A 21067-nucleotide genomic window follows, 5' to 3' on the forward strand; every position below is an offset into this window, starting at 1 on the left:
CCCCCTCTCTCCATAATTCTTAATCCCACGTGCATTTTAAAGGAAATGAATTCCGTGTGTTTCTTATTCTGTACACTTAACTCGTCAAGCAATGCTTTGTAAGGAGCCTTTGATATCCAAGAAGCCCTTTGGGTCTTTTTATGGGACTTTTTAAGCCTTTCTCCTCAGAAACAGGAAGTCATGTTTGGCCACAACCAAAAGAAGTCGCATACCAAATGGTTTAAGTTCAACTTGAAAAGGCCACACCATGGGGCTCGGATGGTCTCAACATGGCAACACATGTTCTCTGCCCTCAGAGAAAAAGGAGGTAGGGTTTTGATCTCTTCCGAGGCTAAGAATGAAAGGGCATATATGTTATTGTTGGGTGATGTGGAAATTTCAAGAAATAGCAAGATCATTTTAAAATTTAAAAATTAAAAAAAAAAAAAAAAAAAAAAACACCTCCGTTTCCTAGATGCCTGCCTGGGATTTCACATGCTGGCTGACTCTTGTGTGTCCTTATTTATTTACATGTGTTTTATGAAGGGTAACATTGGTGGGGGTTAAGATATGCACATGGCACTTCACTTACTTTTGACTGCGTATGGGGCCAACTGCATAATCTGTTTATTTCTGATTTTTTTTCTCCTTACTCACTTCTTTCAACTCCTTTTTTTCTACTGTAACCATGATCCTCAGATGATAGGAGTAAATTCTTCAGGGAACTGGCCTCCTTCAGCTCCATGGAGGATTCTTGTAGCTCATTTTAACAGAGACATCTGTGCCTACATTCTGAAATGCTCCGCTAGCTTGTCCAAGAGAATGCTATGGGATGCTAGGAAAATCTTGGAGGGATATGTGCATACACACCCAAGATAAGGACAGATAATATCACAGGAATCTAAACCACGCTGAAGCTTAAATTACATTTCTCTTTTCTCTTTGTTAGGTGTCAGACTAAAGTCTAGAGTAACATTCTTAGAATGAAAAAAAAAAACACATAAAATAAACATGTGCCCAATTTAATACCAAATTATAAAAGAAGTTTAAAAAGTAGCTTGTATATCTCTCCTTACGAAAGCCGTCTAGCAAAACAAGAAGAAAAAAAAAAGGACTTAGCATAAAACAGGCAGGAAGCTCATTTGAACGTAGCAAATAACACACATACAGCTTCACAGATCATATTTATGCTGGAAAAGCCCAAGACCAGCTTTCAGTGTGACCACACAATTACTACCAGGCCTGGAGGAAGGTAGCAGCAGGTCTACTTTCTCGCATCCCCCCCTGCTGTAGTTGGAATGACCCTTGGGGTCATTAATCACAGCGACTTACATTTGGATATTTTCCAAATGCTTTCAAGCCTATTATCTCACACGACCGTTACAACAGCCTCTACACGAAGATAAAACAGGTATTAATACGGCTGTTTGACAAGAAGAAAACCAGTTGCAGAGAATTTAACTAACTGCCCTTCAGGTAATAGGGGCAGTTAATTGGTAAGAAGGGAGAAGCCCATGCAGAGATGAAGGAGGCTGGTACTGGTACTGCCTAGGAGCCTTCAGAGGGTTGCTCCAAAATACCATGAAAATAACACCAGATCCCAGGCCATGGAGGGAATTTGACTGAGTGTTTTGGCAGGCAGAAAATACCATGATTCCCCACTCCCATGATGGACTTTGAGGCTTCTCACAAAGTCCCAAAGATTCCCCTACCAATTTCCTTCTTCCATTGTGGGCCATGCATAAATTCATATGTCCAACCTTTGTGCACTGCATTCCCAAGTGTGTCATGGTGGCCTTACCAGAGGCTGGTCATTGTGAACTTCATACAAAATTCAAACCTGTGTCCTAAACACCTGCTGCTGTCATTCAGTTAGATCTCAATGGCATTGAAGGCATGATACTGTGCATATCACAAAGCCTATCAACCTAACAGTTCAAGATGACAGGAAAGAGACAGGGAGCTGTGAGAAGTAAAGTGGACAGAGACGGAGGACACTGAGGGTAGACTTGGGATTGACACCACCCGCCTCCCAGACCTGGCTTAGCTTCCCCTTTCTGCCCCTCTCCACAGCTTCGGGGTTTGCAGGTTACCACATGGATTTCACACTTCATTTCGCACACCCAAGAAGTCAGAATTCAATAACAATAATGGCAATTGTAACACTTGAAGTTACGACAAGTTTTTGAGCCCTTTAAGAGATAACTAAGAAATTAAAATGATGGTGGTTGTTTTTTGTTTTAATTTTGACACAATCTTATTCTGCTGGCTGGCCTCAAACTCACTAAGCAGACCATGGTAGCCTTGAGTTCAAAGAGTTCTTCTTGCCTCTTCCCCTTAGTGCTAGGATTACAAACATGCCTTATTTTTGTTCAAATAAACTGGAAATGAATGGTATTTCCAGGGCTCATCCCTGCACCTAGCAAAGATACCAAATAGACAATGGCAGCCGTGCTACAGTCTATGGTTGGCCCTGACATGATGTCATCATCCCTCCTTGCAAAGTGACCATAAAAATACTCTTCAGAAAGCTCTGCAGTAGGGTCTGTTAGAGTTTTCCCACAAACTGCACTGGAGAAAAGAGTCACAAAGCTGATAAAGACTTCATATAGCTTTGCCAACTGGGGGACAAAGAAAACAGGCTGCTTTGGGGGTCAGAACGATGCTGGAATAAAAGAAAAAACAACCCAATCTGAAACATCTGGCATGGGCAGATGTGTACTGGTGAAGAGTCTCTCTGCTGGTTTGTTCTGCTTCTCAACACAAAAGCAACCATTTTTTTTAAAAAACACAGTCTGCCTGAGAGGTTGGTGGAGATCCAAGGAGAGGTTAGAGAGATCTCCCTCTGCCTTGAGATTCCTGCCTCTGCTTTGTTATGCTTCTTAGTTCATATGATTGGCTTTTGTGTCCTTTGGTACCCTGGGATGAACAGGAACAGTAGAGCAGATGTGAAGAAAAGTGGACCCCAAGCGTAACTCATGGCCAAGCAGTAGAGAGCCAAGGCAGCCAGCATTTGCTCACTACAGAGGAGAGACAAGTAACCTAACAAAGGACTTTCAGAGAATTCTGGGACTGAGACAGTGACATCTGAGAAGAATTTTAAATGCAAAAGCAAGAGTTTTGAGGTGAGGATGGATTAGTTGGTAAAAGGTAATACACATGTGAGGACCTGAGTTTGAACCCCAGGACCCATACAAAACACTGGACAGTCCCAGCCGTAGTGAGTGGGAGACAAGATGATCCCAGGGGCTCTCTAGCTGGCCAGCTTTGCCTACTTAGTGATGTTCAGGTCAATAAAAGACTTTGTCTCTAAAATCAAGGTAGACAGCACCCTAGGAATAACACTTGAGGTAAACATTGAAGTCTACACACAGATGTATAGACATGTGCATGACATAGGCATATAAATACACACACACACACACACACACACACACACACACACACACACACACACACACACACACCAGGAGTCTGACCCTTAAATATAGCAAAGCAAAGGTATTCTAGTTCTTAAAACACGAAGGAAGTCATTGCTCAAGATCCTTGCCATAGGTGAACAGTGCAGCTCAAATTGAATGTAGCAAGGGCAGCAGAAGATTCTAGCAAGGAGTGGAGCAGGGAGTGTCTGGATATACTGGCCTCTAAAGATTCTTGGTCAAGACAGTCAAGGCTTAGAGAGCCGAGATGTAGGGAAAAGATATGGTCAGAGCTCAGGGTTGGGGATGGCATGGCACTATACCTTTTGCTGTTACTGGGCTGGGTGGCCCAAGCTAGGAAGGTGGAGGTAGGAGCCCGGTGAACAAGAGGACCCAGAGGAGCCTTTAGTGAAGGGCAGGCAAGACCTCAGACTCTCATAAACCATAAGGTAGGTGCTTTGATAAAAAAGTACTACACACACTATACTACGTGCATGATCCTTCGAGATACTACACACACAAGCACAACGCTGAGTGATTTACACAGAAAGTTAAGACGGGTTTTCTTTATGTTTAAAAAGATCTTCTTAGCAAGCCGGGTGGTGGTGGTGGCGCGCGCCTTTAATCCCAGGACTCGAGAGGCAGAGGCAGGCAGATCTTTGTGAGTTCGAGGCCAGCCTGGTCTACAGAGTGAGCTCCAGGAAAGGTGCAAAGCTACACAGAGAAACCCTGTCTCAGAAAAAAAGAAGGAAAGAAAGAAAGGAAGAAAGAAAGAAAAAAAGAAAGAAAGAAAGAAAGAAAGAAAGAAAGAAAAAAAGAAAGAAAGAAAGAAAAAGAAAGAAAAGATCTTAGCAATGATGTTAGGAAAAGAAAGAATGCAGCAGACTCACCTCACTGTTGGTAACCTGTTGGCTTTTAATTATTGATTTCACAAGGAATAACAAAGCTGCTCTCACACTTGGCAGGAAGTGTGAGAAATAAGCTGAGGTGTAGGTGGGCGGCGGGGGTCAACATTTGCTTAGCAAGGCAATGTGACTAACTTACCAATGATAATGCTGAAAATAAGGATAGATAAATAAATAATAAAATTTTAAAAGGAATAAAAAGTAGTCCAAGATCTTTACTCATAGGACGGCCAAGCCTAGTCTGCCAGGGTTTGAAATCCCAAGTAAAACAATCCATATATTGTTCCCACATGGGAACTGTTGATGGCATACACAGCGTCACTCTGAAGGTCTACGTGAACTCCCTACAGCCGATCAGCACCCACGGTCTATGTCTGCCAGTCACTTCCAGTTGCTGATTTGCCTGATTTCACCTTCTTGCCCACCTCCTTGGAAACTGGAATTCTCTCTGCTACTCAAGCTGACACTTCAGCCTTTGCTCTCACTCTACGTGTTCCTCAGAAGGCAGGGCACCCCTCAGAAAGACTGAGGTAAACCAGCATGCTAGCCTTATGTGAATCATGACAGCCCTCTGACCAGCCAAGGTGGCAATTTACCCTGGAAGTAGGATTTTCTTATAAATGTCCTTTAATCAAACTTCCAACTCAGCATCAACCCTAGGCATGCACCTCTCAGGACACCAGCACTTCTAAAATTCACACAATGAAAATGAGACCCCCAGGGGTGGGGGTTTGACTCTATTCATAGAGATTTTCCTAGGCTACAGGAGTCCTTAGGTTTTACCCACAGCCTTGCACAGTCTGGGCATTGCAGTTCATTGTAGTACACGCCTATAATCCTAGCACAGAATAGTAATGCTGGATTTGTGGGTGTGTTGTGACTAAATTAAAGAATACTCCTTAAAAGTCCTCATTGACAAGTTAACATATGCCCATTCCTCCAAGATGGAGCTGAGTTAAAGTGGGTTATGTGTTTTCTACTTTGTAAGAGTTGGCACTCTGGACTCCAAGTTGGATGTGCCCAGTCCCTTCCTTCTCTTCCTAGAAATTGCTTTGAAAGACTTGCTACGCCGTCTTTGTGTTTTCCACAGGAGCCCAATTCCACACAGAGTCCAAAGAACTTTCTCAGGACCTCAGTCCAAAGAATTTTCTCAGGACCTCGGTACTGAACCACCGGTCTTCATCCTCAGGACTTTTTGCTATCTGGTATACATCTCATAATCAACCCTAGACCATAGCCAAAGGGCCCCATGATAACCATGAACATGACTTTGAAAGGAATAAAAATGAGTAAATGTAAGTTAGGAGAGCCTGCCCACCACATAACCACAGTGTGCACATAGTCACAAGACCTGTATTCACCATTCCAGTATTAAAAATACAGCCATACTTTCCATCCAGTTTATTTGTGGGGTCTCCTTCAAATGGCCTATAAACCTGGGGAACCTGGACAGCTTTCTCCAGGGGATCCATAAACTACAGCAGCTGACCCTGGTAAAATCGGTTATAAGGAACCTTAGAAATTATAGTTTGGCTTGGCCAGTGTTTATTGCCTGTGTAATGTATAGAAACAGTGGAACAGAAAGGTTCAAAGTTTCCATCTGTGCCAGATTACAACACCATGCATGAGAAGAAGGGCTGTGTTTCATCTGAAATGGTGGCAGTCCTGTAAACATTCCTCCTTTGATACCCCAGGCTACCACACATGATATATATAGTATCCTCAGATTGCCCTTAAAAAATGCGTCTTTCCAGTTCTGCGAGCTGAAATGTTCCACTCCTTGGGATCAAAACGAACATAGGAGGTATTTCTTGCCCTCTCCCACCATCTCTCTCTCTGTGTGTGTGTGTTTATGTCTCTCTGCCTCTTTCTGCCCCTCCTCTCTCTGTCTCTCTCTATCTAGTGCTTAGCACTTCAGTCTGGAGGCCAGACAGAGTGTGTGGTGCTTCCTGATGCTTATGGCAACTGATGGGCTGGCAGGATGATGTCTGTCTCCTAGCCCTGTGACCTGAGTGTGATCCCCAAGTCCCAGGTAGTAAGAAGACAGAGCCAACTCCTGCAAGTTGTCCTCTGACCTCTATTCATACCATGATACAAGTACACACACGCGCGCGCACACACACACACACACACACACACACACACACACATGCATGTCCACACAAGTAAATAAATGTAATACGTTTTAAAAGCAAAGTGTGTTATACAACAAGCTCAGAGAGCACAGAAAAACATAGTCAAGAAATGAATGTCACTTAAGGGTTAAGCATTCATTTGTAGTTCTCAGTTTGTAGAACTCCTTGCAGAGTTCCCAGGTCTCAGATAGATAGGCAGGCAGAACCCTACCTGGCTTTATCCCCAGCCTTGAGAGAGCAGAGCACAGGCAGTGCTGTGTACTACACGAAGTAGGGCCGGGCAGGTTTTCTAGGCTGGAGTGGTGTCAGCAAGGCTGGAGGCTGGAGGAGTTTGTGTGAGTTTTGCATTCCATCTGGGACTTCTCAAGGAGTTGAGTGAAAATAAAGTGAAGTTTAAACAAACAATTAACCTCAGAAAAGCCAAGCACTGGGGGAGATGGGCAATTGGTCCAGAGTTGCCGGGGGAGAGAAGCAGGATGGGTTAAAGCGTTGGAGTCGAACCTCCCCTTTTACTTACATCTTCCAGTTGCTTCCTTCCTTCTTTGCCAACACACCTTTTCTCTTTGCAAACAAAATAAAAGGAATCCTTAGTGCCCTGAGGCTGGAGGATTTCCATTTTTATCTGGTTGAGCTCCTGATGGTTCCTAAGATATCCAGACTTGAGTAGAAATCTTCCTTGGCTCTCACACAAAGGTTAAATCTGCTCATCAACTGTTCATTGGGAGGAGCAGAGCCTGCAAACTTCACAGGACAAGAGGAAGCAAGAAGAATCTGAAATCGGGACAAGGGGAACCCTCACCATCCCGGACTGAGGGAGCTCCGTCTACTCTGGGCTTCTTGGTTCTGGACCCCAGTGATGCCAGGGTGAGCATAAACATGCCCAGGCCCCAGCGTTGTTAGGGAGCTGAGAGAATTCATGACTCTGGATCCCAATAATGCAGGGTGAGAATAAACCTACCTGGGCCCCAGCACTGTTAGAAGGCTGAGAAAACATTTCAAGACACTTCAGGCTTCCCAGTGGGAATCTGGGATTAAAGAGGCCCACTCACACACAGGTTCTGGGGATCCAGACTCAAAGGCTACAAAGCAGGTGCTTTATGCATTAAACCATCATTCCAACCCCAGGGAGCCTTCATGAGGGGAATTTGGAGGAAAAGATGGGCGACAGGGAGTTGTTCTTTCCTGAGCACTGATGACCCATCGGCCATGTCCCCACCTGTCCTTAGCATGCTTGCTTGTTTCCCTGCTTTTAAATTCAAGCAAAGGAAAGCCCACCGGAATCCTGACTGGCAATGCTAGGCAGCAATAAGTGGGCATGATGGGATCATTGCTGACTTTGATGCCACTTTTAGATGCAATTTGCTGCCTAGATAACATAAATGCAGACCCACACACGGAAACTCTCTCAATTCATTCTCGGCTCCATGCTGACTCTACATAGTCCCATTTTTCTCCCTGTGCACACAAAGGCTTTTGGTTATTTTGGCTAACTCTACTTTCTACCCCTAAATGTTGTTGCTTGAACAGGAAGATCCACAGATATACTGCACCTCTTTGAGCACAAAGGAGCTTTATTCTTCTGTTTCTTTTAGAAATGTACAAAATAGCAGGTTTCATTTTCATATGTATATATCATTATACTTTGCTCATACTGAAACCACATTACAGATTACTCTCTTATCCTCTCTCCCCCATCCTGCTCCCCCAAATAATCCTTCTCCTATGTTGTTGAAAATCACAGAGACCCTTTTAAAATGTTTCATTGTTAGAGGGTGCAGTAGGGAGGGAGGAGGAAAGAATGGAGGGAGGGAGGGAGAAAGTAGGGAGGGAGAAAGGAGGGAGGGAGGGAGGGAGGGAGGGAGGGAGGAAGTACACACACACACACACACACACAAAGGAGCTAAATATTTGCAAAGTGCTCAACCATTAAAAAGAACTGGGCCCATTTGTGGAACTGTTTTGGGAAGTTCTGGAAACTAGAAAGTAGCTGGAGGAAGTAGATCACTTGGAGAAGGATCTTGTAGGCTTGTCTCTTGTCTCTGGATCCTCCAAATTTCTGCCTTTTTTCTTTTCCTTGCAACCCTCTGTCTACCATGGTATAAGCCGCTCTTCTCTTCCGTATCAGCCTCCTCCCACAATGGACAGGGTAGGGCTGTGTGTGTGTGTGTTGGGGAGGGGCTTCTAAAACTGTGAACCTGAACAAATCCTTCCTCCCTTTAATCTGTGCAAAGTTATTTTCAGACAAATACAAAGAGTAAGGGATGCAGAAAGTGTTTGAGACTTCGGGCAGGAACTGCTGTGCACCGGTTCTGTAACTCTGAGACCACCTTAGCAGACTCCCTTACTGACAGAACCACGACCACCTTGCTCAGAAGGGATGCATTCTGGAGCCTTTTGGATTCCATCTGTGGGCTTGTTTCAGTCTTAACTCTCAGGACCAGCTCCCTCTGCCCTGTGAGTGTGGCTAATAGTATGCTAACATGACTCCACATTTCTCTTTCTTGGAAACTTATTTGTGCTTGTTTTTTGCTTGTTTTACTCCATTGTCCTGGAAAGTTAGAGACAGATTTCTTGCCAGTAGGCAGCATCACTCAATTTTGTTTGCTCTTGGTTTTGGAGTCTGTGAGCACTGTCCTCAGTGGGAGATGACCTCCCAGACCATTTTTGTTCTTGTTGGCCAATACTTTAAGAATCTGGCCAGAAATCTCACCTTCTATGAAACCACACTCTGACCAGGAGCTATAAACTCCACCATGGCGGATGATGACATCCTCCTGCCTACAAGGCTGAACAGGAGGCATTGGCAAAGTGCCATGGCCTTCCCTTCTTCTCCAGTCTGTTTGGTGGCCTTTCTAAATTTTGAGAACTTTCCCAGGACAATGAGCAATGCTTTGGAGACCTCCTAGCCCTAAAGCAAGAATGAAATCTTTTCTCTCTGGACTCCTGCTTCCTCTCAGATCTTGCCCCTTTCCTCATTTAATCTGAAGGGCTGTTACTTCTTTTCTCCAAGGAAGCAAAAACAGCTGGAAAGCAGCAGCTGCTCAGTTCCCCAAGGTCTCGCATGCTCACTCAGCTTTTGCTGTAGCTCTGCCTTTGACTGGATCTGATCATGGGCAGATCTACCCGCTTTGTCCACAGAACAAGCACTGCACTAGTGATGTCACTATATGGGTAAGTGGCTCTGTGGTCATGGGGTGGCTCTTCACTATGTATAGGGGTCACCCCCAGGCCTACTCATTGCTACCTTCTCTGCCCAGCTCAACCTAGTGCTTCCTCTTAAAGTGAGAACTTCACCATCAGATATAAAATTTAAGGATATAATAATGTAGAACTATTAAGTAAAATAATTATTCTCTCCTTTTCTCATTTCCACAGTAATAGTCTACCAATCTAGGCATGATATCAACAAGAGTTTCACATTCAGAAACAGAGGAGCAGTTCAGGATCAGCTCAACTTCCCTCCTGGCCCCAAACTCAAGTTCTGCACCATATTAACTGCAAACAGCAGGCTCTTAATCATTCTTGGTTGCCAAATAGCCTTGCAAATTACATATTGCGCTGGCTCTGGGTACAGCTAGAGGAAATAAATGCCTATGTTTATGTGGAAAATATGACCATATAGCATAATTGGGGATATTTAAATTTTTCATGAATATATAATTTTAACAGTGAGTTCGAAGGCTATTACTTGAGAATTCTTCTGAAAAAATGAAAAACAGATTTACCAAAAAAAAATCATTAGAATCTTATCAGTGATTAGCGGCAGTCACTTTTATTAGCATAAAAATGGAGCAAAAATAATAAAGGTATTCATTTGTTTTTGACTCCTTTAGAACCCATATGCTATTTCCATGAGAACAGCCTAAAGTTATTTACGCTCAATTCTGTATTGTGAGGCAAGCCACTCACGCAGGCAGGCCTAGCCCAATGGGAAGGCATATGGGAGAGACACTCCTCTTCTCCGAGCAGATGGAGACTAAGCATGTCACAGCAATAATATGCCTTGTCTCCAGAGGGAGGGTGCTGGCTGCTTTGTTCATAGATGACACTGCCTGCCAAGCCTTCTGCTCAGGTTTTAGCAGATACACTTCCAGTTCCTACTGACTCTGCTTTTTTCTGAAAAGAATTTCCACAGTAGAGTTCCAGAAACATGTGCATGTACACACACACACACACACACACACACACACACACATACACACACACCATATACACACCATACACATGTAAACTCACAAACATACACATAAACACATGTATCCCATATGCATTCACATCCATAAACCTATACACACATGTACCACAAACACACTTGCACACACACAGGCACATACATATGTATATATACCATACATACCCCCACCCACAAATATGCACACATACACTTGCACACACACAAATGCCCATATATATACATGTAAACACATACATATCCACAGATACAAACACATACACTTGTACACACATACACGTACACACACACATACACACACAAACTTGGCTGCAGAACTCTAGAAATCTGAAACACATAAATGGACTTTGAAATCTAAAGAAAGAAAATAGTTTTTTTCACATTGCATGGCTCATTTAGTTCAGTGGATTTGTTGAGAGCAGAGAGCATTGCACCCTCACAGAGACGGAGAGCCATAGACCTGTCACCAAAGCCACCATCACAAACAGCCTCAGACCGCAGAGATGACATCTCAGTTGGCAAAGCATGTGCCTCACAAGCGCGAGTACCTAAGTTCCACCCCTAAAACCCAAGTGCTTCACAATAATCACAGCAATGCATGATGGGAGTTAGAGGCAGGTGGCTCCCTAGAGCTCACTGGCTAGCTAGCCTAGACCACGTGGTGAAACCCCAGGACAATAAAATTTCTGGTCTCAAACAAAAAATGGTCGGGACCTGAGGAATAACACCTGAGTCTGTTCTCTGACCCCTAAACAAAGGTGAAAACGCACGCACACACGCACACACGCACATGCACACTTGTATGCACCCCACACACATACATAGATGCTCATACATACACGTGCATTCACACACAAATGCACACGCACTCACATACACATACATGTTCACATACACACACTTGCACAACAAATACCTTTCATGACTTCTTTTAAAGGAGATCTGAAGGACTGAATAGAAACAGGAAGAAAGACCACGAACCATCCTGCCATAACCTCAGGACCATCACGGAGGACTTCTGAAAGCGGCAACACCTTTCTCTCCAAGGAAATAAGTCTTGTTATCACTGCTCCTGGTTCAGAGTCCAGTGTGGTGGAGGTGGCTTGGGCCCTACATGCTCAATGCCCTGAGCTTAAACATTTGACATTAGTTTGGGTTATAAATATAGCTACAAAAATACATATCAGGATTCGCAGTAGAAAACACTTAAACTCTGTCACAAAGGTGGTCCATTCTGGCTCTGCTCCACAGTGGCATTAGTTTGCCTGAGGTGTTAAATCGTAGTCCACACAGTCTCCATGAAAAACAATCTCAAGAGCTGTTTGCCTCCCTCTCCTCTGCTGACAGGGAACCATCCTCCTGCTGTACCTTTGTGGTGTCTTTTTCTTTGCCCCCAGACTCCAGATCTCTCCTTTATTCTGCATTACAGTATGTCCCAATTTTACCTTATTTAACTTGATAACATTGGGAAGACCCTTTTACAAACAGGGACACAGTCTGAGGCGCTGGAGATTAGGGATCTAACCAATCCTTCATTGTTTGGGGGAGGAGGGTGAGTCAATCTCTAACAACAACGAACCCCAACTGTAAAGTCATGAATTATATTGTAACATGCAGTACTCAGTCTGTGAGTGGACCAAATGATTCATTAAACCATGCCCCTGCTTTGGAAGCCACAAGTTGGGGTGAACACAGGATCTGGGCTCTTTCTGTCCTGTGTGGACTTGTAGGAGGCTCCGTAGCGTAGGTGACCTCTGTTGTGTGAGTGACAGCAGAGGCCTATTTTCCTGCATGACTGTGACTGGCTGAAAATGAATGTGTGTGGAGGTTAGGACAGGGCTGTTTCATGCCTGATCCTGGCTTTACCCACTGCCAGAGAAATCACCTGACATCACAGAAGGGTGGGTCTCGATGCGGAGTGTCTTTGCATCTCAGGCACACACCAGTACAATGACTTATCATGCCGGGCTTACCTTTAGTAGGAAGCTGGGCCCTTTTTTTTTTTTTTTTTTTTTTTTTTTTTTTTTAATAAAGTGTGATCATAACGCCATAGAATTGCCTGGTGGAGGTTCCTTGCTCCTTGCTCCTGCTGGCGGCAGTGGCTTCATACTCATTACACTCTATAGTATTTTCCTGTCTTCTCAGAAATGCCTGTTATTGCGTTATTATTTAAAGATATAGTCGCTTCACATCCACATGGTCTGTTACAGATGTTGTGGGCATTTACACGTAGGGTTACAAGGCCATAGTTAGTATTTTTGCTTCAAAAAAAGACTCAGCTTTTTCCATTTCCCATGGATTTCTAATGACTGACTGAGTCCTTCAGATACAAACGTAAGAAGTTGACTTCCATTAGAGATTATTCAGATAAATGCCGAGGTATGATAAGGGCAGGTCCTCCTAAGCATAACATACACACATGCACAACCACACATGCCCCACTACCACCACCATAAGATGCTCGCTCTGCAGAGAATTAACCTCTGTATGTGGAAGTGTGGACCACCATATGGAGAGAAAACCTTGAACAGAAGTGTGCTTATGCTGTGGGTGCTCAGGACTGAGGGTGGCTTCTATGAGTCCTCCATGTGGGAGGGCTGACATGGGAACATATCAGTATTAGGAATCCATCCCACCGTCTGCAGATGTAGTGTAGGTGAGGGTATGGTGGGGAAGCCTTTGGCCCCTGGAAATGAGAGCTCACTTCTGAGTCTGCTAAGTCCCCAGGGCATCCTGTGACTGCCACGTGCCCTCTCTCGTCTATTTGTGGCTTGGATCCAGGCTTCCCAGCTGTACCCACCCTTCCCGTTACCCTCATAGTGTACGGCCACTTGCTTAAGACACTCTTAGCTCATCAGCCATTTCTGTTTGGGGTTGTACCCAGGAGGGAGAGGAGTCCCCCGGTGTTACGATTTCACAGCTACAAACAAGGCCTTGATCGCGTCTCCCCGACTAGGCACTGTGCCAGCCCCGTCACACTTTCCTGTTTGAATCCTCCCAACAACAGAGAAGTCATTTTTATTATCCTCTGCTGCAGGGCGGGCGATGTGCTCAGAAACGTGATTTAACGGTATGAAAGCATAACGGACATGTGCTGGTCCTAAACCGTCTTCAACGGGGCTTGCTTTGGAAACCCGAGGGTGAAGGATGGCACAGCATTCCTGTTCTAGGAAAGATCAAGCCGAGACGTTGGTTTTACTCTAAAGTCTGGAATTTGAGGAGTGTGTTAGGGAACCAAAGAGAGGATGCCGCTGGTGTGTTTGGGTTCTCTGAGGACTCTCAGCCCCAGGAGTTCTCCGGGACATATGTACACACCTGGTGACGTGTAGGAAGTGTCGCTGCCTCCCAGGCCTGCCTGGGCCTGAGATGACATGCGTGTGGAGGGACAGATGGAAAATGGGGCCATTATGAAGCCTCCTCATTATTCCTTGTCAGCCCTGAGTTCCATTAGGAAAATTAATATATCGACTATGTCTCTGGAGATGAATCACGAGAAGATGATCCATACGGAGGGGGAAGTCAGGATATCTGTGGTTTATGACATATCAAATAGAAATTTCTGGAATACTCCATGCAGAGGATTCTAAGCACCTCGGTAACCTTGACCAATCCGTGCAGCGCTGGCCACAGTCCCTTCTCTGGGACTCGCTTCCAAGCAGGGGTGGCAGTGTACTCACAGAAGGCTACTCGATGCTGGCAGGGCTGCCAGCAAACCCTCATCCATCATTTTAATAAACTTCCCATGCAGGGAGAAAGGCTTTCCTGGGGAACTCTCCACGTCTGGTGTGGAAGTGTAATGTGTGAGGGACGAGGAACAGTGGATGCCTGCCATCCCACCCCCCTGCACTCCCCAACACACTGACCTCTAAATCCCCGTGGGAAGACTTCGTTTTTCATGAGTAATCAAACTAACCACTGAGGGTTTTTTTTTTTTTTTTTTAAAAAAAACTTAATGAGGAACCATTTGTTTGAGGGAAGAAGAACTGGAAATATAATACACACACACACACACACACACACACACACACACACACATATATGGACATATATGGTGAAGAAAAAAGTATACTCCTCAAGTTCTCAAGTTCAGGCCAAATAAACAAAACCCAGCATGAAATGAAACCAAGAACAGCAAACAAACATTTTGGAAGTGTGATCTCATCAGAATGTGGAGGAGAGAGGAGGGAGAAGAGAGGGGAAGGAGGAGAGGGAGGAGGGAGTCCTCCTTGGGCACCTGCACAGGTAGACAGGCACAGCTCTGTACCAGAGCATTGTGGGGCATGTTGTAGTGTCCTGTCTTCAAAATGGAAAACTTGAAGTTCAAAGAGCTTCGAGATCCACTCTTCATGCTGAAGCACAAGTCAAATCGTTCACTTGGGCTGCTGATTCCTCCGGGTTAGCTCACTGAGGATTGTCAAAGGATGTAGTTTTACTTCGTGCTCCTTCCTACTTTTATCTTGCCAAAATCTCATTCCTGTATCCTCTCTTTCCATCCCCCGAGAGTCAAAAAGAGTCACAGCTGCATCATCAAGAAGCCCCGATCCAGGGCTCAAAAATGATTCAGGAAAACAGACTGAAAATGCCAAGCATTGTTCTCCAAAACTCAGAGATTCTCACAGAGCCCTGGAGTCAGCGGTACCCACAGAGGAAGAAGTAGAGAACACAGGGAGGATGTTCTCTACAAACAGCCCCACGGCCTCAACCCTTCTGGAGGCCAGTGAACCTAAGGTGCCGACTTCCATTCTGGTTTCTGTGGGTGGCTGCTCATGTGCAGCGCCAGGAGGCCAGTGGTCTCCAGGTTTGCATCAAACAAGAAGGTTACTGTCAACTTTTGGAAAGTGAGTGACCTAGAGCAAATGGGCTTGGGGGCTGAGGGGGGCTGTGTGTCATGAGAGGAGATGGAAAGGGAGAAAATGGAAAGAGGCAATAAATGGAAGGGTGTCACAGAATCAGGTAGTGAACACAAACAGAAGAGGACTAGCCGCTAGGCAGTAGGGGCTGGAGCACTCGGGCTTCAGGGCAGACGCTGCTCATGGGAGGATTCCTGGAGATGGAAAACAAAGGAAAATACAAGGAATGGGTGTGAAGCTGAAACATGGAGGTGATGTTTTGGCAAACAAATTATTGGGCTAAAGATAAACTTAGCTGGATAGGCTTCTACCTTTAAAGCTCTCTACCTAGGACACTGGCTTCTCTCCCTCGAGGCTGTCTCCAAGCTCCGTGCCTCTTTTTGGATACATATATATTGGTGGTGGTGGGGATCCTCACACTGTATTGACAATGGCTGCCTAGTGGGGCCACATACACTATGTGACTATGATGTTGTAGTGGCCATCTCTTTCATTTTGACAAGCAAGAGCAGGCTGGTCCTTTGCCTGTGACCTACTCAGAGCAGATAGTTCCCTGAGGTGAAAGCTATAGTCGGCCTTCACACATGCAGGTCCTCCACCCCCCTGCAGCCTCTGGATCTCCACACGCAGGTCGTCCACCCTCCTGCAGCCTCGGGGTCCCCACAGTCCTGCATGTTTGTTCTCAAGGCCTTCCATTCATGTATGATCAAGCTGACTACATGCCTAGGCCTGCCACCGACAGCCACATTCAATGGGGTTAGGAAAGTAAATGGACAAAAGGAAGAGCCGAGTGTTTCCATGCTGGCAGTGACTCTTGCAAAATCAAGAGAAGAAAAATAAATGACCCCATTGTCCTTCCAGCCAAGAAAAAAAAAATGCCAGTTTCCAAGCAACATTTATTATCATTTAATTAATAAACATTTCTCCATGCATTGACAGTCCTGTTGCAGTTATTCTCTATAATAACACTCCTTCATTATTGCTCTCCCACACTGTATAAGTGAGGAGGTTGATTTCCTCCCTGCCTGCTCCTAACAAAAGCAGACAAAGGCCTCTCGGGCTGCAGAGACCTCCTCTCAGTAATGGGGAATGGAGTCTCAGCTGAGTGACAGGGACTCAAGGACAAAGGGAGGCCAAGGTCAGCCTGACAATATGCCTGTCACTGCTTGCTGAGGAGGCCCAGTGGATCTGCACAAGGAGAAGAATTTGACCTAGCCTTACTCCAGAAAGGGGCTTTCTGAAACAAAGCCTGCTCATGGGTGCTCCTGTCTGCCCCGAAACACACCCTCATCTTCAGCACCTGTGAACTGGCTGAACAAAGGCCTGAGGCACACTCAGCCTTGGGCTGCAGACACAGCAAGTGTTTAGTATCGGCCTGGACAGCTCTCTCGCCCACTGCGGAAAGACAGCGCTAATCTACAGAACGCGCTCTGAAATTTGGGAATAGCTTTTAGTAGCTAGTCTTTTGTTGGTGCTATTTTAATGAAACATTGAACGCGTAGCACAACATAACACATAGGGGTATTTAAGTGTGTGCTAGCACATTTGAAATATGCACATATGCCCATCATAAAAAGCTGTGAGCAGTCATGTAACAAAAAAAAAAAATGGAAGTAATATAAACAGAGGAATAGATCCTGCACAGGCATTATGGGAAATCCTCCTCATTGTAGACATTCTCAGTGGACGGACGGCATTTGTTTTCAATGAAGCCTCTCCCTTTCCTGTTTATTTCTTGCTCTAAATTGAAGATGAGCTGCCCAGATTGATTCTCTCCTTACATCCTGCAGATGGCTGGCTGGAGCCAGAAAGGTTGACCCAGGGCCTTAGCAGAAGCATGAAACCAATACTTCATTGCCCCGTAACAGAAGATAAACACAAAACAGAAACAGACAGCCAGGGGAAACACAAGAAGGTGTTTGGAGACATTAAAAGGGGACTCTCTCTTTTCTTAGTTTGTTTTTGGCAGTTATGAGGTTCTGCTCCACCCAGGAGGGTTTGATTCTCACAGGCAGAGAGCAATTTAATGTTCACAAGACATTTTGAGTCTACCAAGCAAGAGACATCAGGTCCTCCACTGTGATCAGGGAGAGAAGGAAAAGGACAGAGCTGTGAGCCATCATTTCACCTCTCCTTCCAGACAGTTTCGGTGAGTTATCTTTCTCTGCATTCTTCACTGGCTTCTCTGCTGATGGTGGAGGTCAAGGTCAGACACCTTCATGACCTTGAACCTGACCCCTCCCTCTTTCAAACCAAGACTTGTGGTTAATAGTTAACTACAAACAAAAAACCCTGAGCCAACAGAAGCCTGCTTTATGATTAATACCTCCATTAGTTTACCTGAAACAGTTCACCGGGGTCTTTTTTATGGTAACAGTTCTGTGCCACCCAGCAGTATGGAAAGCGTCAGGTGAGAGTTCCCTGAATGTTTCATGGGTAACTAATGTGTTATACCACACTCCTCTTACCTTAGCATTTGGTGCCTCTTCTGTGTAAAATGTTAAATAGATGTTGAGGTAATACTAAGATTAATCAGTTGTCATTTCTGGCCTTCACTCGATACGCTTTGGCCTGGAAAGTAACAGCATGGATGAAACAAAGCGAAGCATTTGAGTTATAACATCCCAACAGAAACGTGAATAGTAGGAAAGACATGAAGAACTGCAACAGGGAGGATTGACAGAGAGATTCCACTGACAGAGTGACGCTATTCCATACGAAGGCTGGAAAGAGAACAAGCGTCCGTCCAGGAGAGCAGCGCCGTCCACTGACATCGCTGAACACCGTGCAGATCATCACACGTGATCTCATTCACAAATCGCCATAATAGGTCAGCGGCCAGGGTGATGTCTGATTCACAGATGAAACACTGAGGCTCAACTGTCTCAATCAGAGGGCCTGGTCCAGTTCCATGGGGGCTCCTCAACTCTTGGTTCATAGTTCATGTGTTTCCCCTAGTTTGGCTATTCATCCCTGTGCTTTTTTCAATCATGGTCTCAATATCTCTTGCTCATATGGTCCCTCCTCTCTCGACGATTGGACTCCTGGAGCTCCACCTGGGGCCTGGCCGTGGATCTCTGCATCTGCTTCCATCAGTCATTGGATGAGAGTTCTATCATGACAGTTAGGATATTCGGCCATCCTACCACCAGAGTAGGTCAGTTCGAGCTTTCTCTCGACCATTGCCAGTCGTCTATTGTGGAGGTATTTTTGTGGATTTCTGGGGACCTCTCTAGCACTCTGCTTCTTCCTATTCCCATGGGGTCTTCATTCATCATGGTCTCTTTCCTTGTGCTCCCACTCTGTTCCTGATCCAGCTGGGATCTCCTGCTCCCCTAAGCTCTCTTTCCCCCACCTTTGCCCTCCATTACCCCCCTCCCACCCCCAGTTTGCTCCTGTAGATCTCATCCATTTCTCTGTTGATGGGTGATCCCTGTGTCTTTCTTAGAGTCCTCTGTTTAGGAGGCCCCCAGGCAGTGGGACCAGGACCTTTCTTTGGTGCATGGGCTGGCTTTTTGGATCCTAGGGCCTATGCTGAGACAATTTGCTCAGCCTTGGTACAGGGAGGAGGGGACTGGACCTGCCTTGGCTGAGTCAACCAGGCTGGGCTGACTCCCCAGGGGAGACCTTGCCTTGGAGGAGGTGGGAATGGGGGCTATATTGGGTGTGGGGGAGGACAGGTGAATCCGTGGCTGATATGTAAAATTAAATTAATTATAAAATAAAAATATTTATTTAAAGAAAGAATCTCAAAAAAAGAAAAACAGGTTCAAAAGGAATAATAATTATTATTTTTGAAAATAGATTATTTTCTCATGCAATACATCCCATTTATAGTTTCCCCTTCCTCTAGATTTACTTTATACATATATCAAGAAGTGTGTGCCTCTATGCACAAAAGAGGCAGAAGAGGGTAATGGATCCCACAGACCTGGAGTAACTAGCAGCTTTGGAGCAGCCTGGCTTGTTAAATGGGCCCTGTGATCTAAATTCTCTGGCTAAGAGGCAGGTACATTTAACTGTTGAACTTCTCACTAGACCCTCAGAAGAAGAAATGATTTTTCCAGGTAAATGCCATGCCTGGAAGAGGTCTGAGTCCTTCTAATGCTGAAAAAGCCCAAAAAGGAACTCTCTGGTAAGCAGGCAACCAGTGGAGAAGAAAGGGAATGTTCCTATGTTGCAGAAGTTTCTAGCATCTCTGAGGGTTACCCAGGATGGATGACTAACTGCAAAGGGACGGAATGCCATGAGAAATGAGCAGCTGAGTCACACTGTGCTGCTCCAGGGCTCAGATCTCAAGATGGAAGAGCACAGGACTGGAGTCTGTGGGTGGAGGAACCTGGGAGGCCATTCTGTTCCCAATCAGCTGGGGATCTCCCACTACCCACTCCACTCCATTCCTTCTTCTATCCTAGAATAAGGAAATCCAACTTGGGTCTCTCTAAGGGCCATTCCCACTCTCAATTCTGATTCTTCAGAAGTTAACTATGGATTAGGAAGCCTAACTATCACCAGGGGCAACTGGACATACAATGATCTTTAAGGAGAATGAAACAAAGGATATGCAAGTGAGGAGCTAACCCCCTCCTCCGCTCACAGCCCTTGGCGTAACACAAATCTTGGTAGTCAGGGGCCAGATGTAAGATGAATTGCTAAACAGTCTTATTAATAAAAAAAACCTGGAGCCAGATATTGTCATGAAAACTGAAAGATCAGAGGAATAGGACAAGCCACAGCCAACCTCACCTCACCAACTTCTCAGCCGATCCTGTTTCCATGAATCCTCAGACTGAAAGCCTCTGAGTCTTCACCCCTGAGAGTCTCAGCTGAATTGCTGCTTAAAAGCTTTTAGTTCCTGGTCCTCATGCCTCATATACCTTTCTCTACTCAGACATCACTTCCCGGGATTAAAAGTATGTGTCCTTCTCCCAAACAAAAACATGAGATCTCAAGTGCTGGGATTAAAGGCCTGTGCCACCATGCCTGGATCTGTTCCCAGTGTGGCCTTGAACTCACAGAGATCCAGACAGATCTCTGCATCCCGAGCCATAGGATTAAGGGTGTGTGCCACCACTGTCTGGCCTCTATGCCTAATCTAGTGGATCTTCTGTTTTCTGATCTCCAGATAAGTTTTATTGGGGTACACAATATATCAACTACACCTTGGCTGAATTTAGTCAGTGCAACTAAATTCAGTTCATCCCGGTGATCACTCTTTCTATCAGTAGGCCGACACCAATAAGGAGCATGTTTGTCTGCCTCTCTTCTGTATTTTCCATGTCTAGAACTCCAGTAGCAATATCTTAAACAGCCAACTATTATCTGAATATTAAAACAAATAAATATGGTAATCCCCATGAAAGATGAATGTATAACTACCTGTGTCCTTCATATACAAAACATCACGGGGCAATGTGTTGTAGTTCATCCAAAGGGAAGAACTGAATCATAATCAGGCATTGCAGCGAGGAGGAGGAATCCCTGAGCCAGAGACAGAAAGCAGGAGAACAGCAAATCATTTCATCAGGTACCCCAAGGAGCAATTGAAAGAAAGGCGTCACAATTTGCTCAGAATGTAAGATTCTGT

This window comes from Peromyscus leucopus, chromosome 22 (genome assembly GCF_004664715.2).
Source record: "Peromyscus leucopus breed LL Stock chromosome 22, UCI_PerLeu_2.1, whole genome shotgun sequence".
Taxonomy (NCBI): Eukaryota; Metazoa; Chordata; class Mammalia; order Rodentia; family Cricetidae; genus Peromyscus; species Peromyscus leucopus.